Source organism: Merops nubicus, unplaced genomic scaffold (genome assembly GCF_000691845.1).
Source record: "Merops nubicus isolate BGI_N331 unplaced genomic scaffold, ASM69184v1 scaffold4993, whole genome shotgun sequence".
In the NCBI taxonomy this organism is placed as follows: Eukaryota; Metazoa; Chordata; class Aves; order Coraciiformes; family Meropidae; genus Merops; species Merops nubicus.
In genome coordinates, this window is record NW_008596766.1 from 1 (window position 1) to 2,240 (window position 2,240).

Consider the following 2,240-nt stretch of genomic DNA (forward strand, 5'->3'; position numbering starts at 1 on the left):
CTGCGCCCGGGGGACTCCGCGGCAGCGCCTCTTAAACCGTTAAGATAACGAGGTGGGTCCAGAAAACGAACCGACGGCCAACGTAGCGTTTTGGGAAGCCAATTCCACGTTTTTTTCGGCCGAAATTCCCCTTAAAATCGATTTGAGGAGCAGAGCACTCGGCCCTCAAATCGACGGGGAGAAGGGGGACGGCGCGGTCCGGCCCCATCGCCCGGCAAAAATCAGATTTAAATGGGTAGAAAAAAAATACCTGAGTCTGCAGGAGGCTCGTTTAAAGACGTGTTGTTACGGCTTTGATCCTATTGTGCTCGTTGTTTTCATCCCGCTGGAGAATATTGGTGAAAAACGGGATAACAGCGACCGCCGGGGGCTTTGGGAGCCGGCGGCTTCTGTGCGAACGAACTCCTCATGCAGGAGAAAATAAAAATATCTCTTTTTAGGATAGAGCAGCCCCACAATCCGTTAAGCCCACAGAAACGCAGGGAAGAGGGAAAAGTTTTTCAGGGAAAACGATCTCCCTCCAGCTGACGAGCACCTCTCTGTTACAGAAAAAAAAATCCCTCTTTTCCCGAAAAATTAAAAAAAAAAAAAGGCTTTTGGAAATAGAGAATTTGAAAAAAAATGATTATTCGTAGCACCAAAGGGAGAAATGAACGGAAAATCTGCATGCTGGAGCGCTCCAATTTGGGTTTCAGGTGGCCAGTTTAATTCCAGTTTATTTTAGGAACTCTTCAGAATATTGGGGGGTGTCGAATAATTTCTGTCTCTGCAGGGAAATATTGGAAAAACTAAAAATGAATCCCAGAAAAGAGCCACGCAGTCCAAGTGTAGAGATATAAAGACCTAAAAAAAACCCTGGGAAAATTAAGATGATTACTGGGTTGTGAAGAGAAGGACTTTAATAATTATTATTTAGAGATTTTATGCCCAAAGCACCTTTTGAACCCGTTCTGCAGGACCGAGGAGAGGAGCTGATGTTGGGAACGGGAGAACAGCAACTGCCTGATGCTAAAATCTTAGAGTTTGGGGGGATTTTTTTGCTGGTCTTGATGTAATCAGTGTTTCTTCTTCAGAGGTAAAATCTCAGACTGATGTAAATTTAACAAAATCTCCAGCTGCACTAATAATAAAACTGTGTTTCTGGGGAAAAAAAAAGCTGAAAAATAGAAATCCCAAAGCAGAAGGTAAACGAAAAGAAAGCGTGAACAAGAGACTGAAGAATTAGCCACAAATTGGGGAGTTTTAAGCCTGGTAGAAGGAATCTGCTCTTGGAGCTGCTCTGTCCTCCCCGCCGAGATCCCAGTTCCCAAACTGGGGCTGGAAGTCGTGGGCTGTTTTTAAGGGTTTGATAAAGCAGCAGCCGTGGCTGGGTTGTAGAGGTGATTCTGTGTCCCTGGACACATCCAGGCAGTGGATAGCTTGGAATTAAATATAAATAGAGAAAAACACATGGCAAAACCCCATCCACGTTCCCGTCCTTCCTTTCCCAGTGACTTTGGTAAGAAATTAAAATAATAAAGGGAGGAAAAACCCTCTGGAATAATGCAGTGGAGATGTACAGCTCTGAAACGGAGTGAGAGGAAACCAGCATCTGTTTAGCACAGGGCTGGTGGCTCCAGAGCACCCAGAGCAGCCACCACCTCGTAGCTGTTGCTCTCGGGGTTGCTCCGGATGTTCTACACGTGGGAGTCGAGCCCGTGGAGCTTTTCTTCCAAATTATGAAAGTGTTCCTTGATTCCTTTCAGAAAGGAGAAGGTTAAACTGACACACGTGCGTTTAAAGCTCCTGGAGACACCTCTCGTGTTCAAGGGTATGTTTCAAATTGCGTGGGAAGCCCGGCGAAATGAGTCAATTCCTGTGAGCAGGAAGGGGTGAAAAAGTTTCTCCATCGGGCTGAATACATTTTTTTGTTCTTAGATACAAGGGGGAAAAAAAATCTGCCTGTAGTTTGCACGAAAAATAGGGAAGCAACACCAGCAGTGGTGCACGGAGAGCAGGGGAAGGTTGTCGGTCGTAGAGCGAGGCACAGACCCGGCGGGTACCTGTGTGTGTGTGGAGCTGAACTTCATCATCACCCTGATCCAATTAATGGGATTGGACACGTGTGAATGTTGTTCTTAAGTGCCAAATAACGACAACAAATCTTTCATGGACAAATCTTCCCCTTTTACAGGAGCTGGGTTCGGAGCGGGTCTGTGCCTGGCAGGACACCGGCCGCAGGGAGGAGCGGAGGGGGGGGG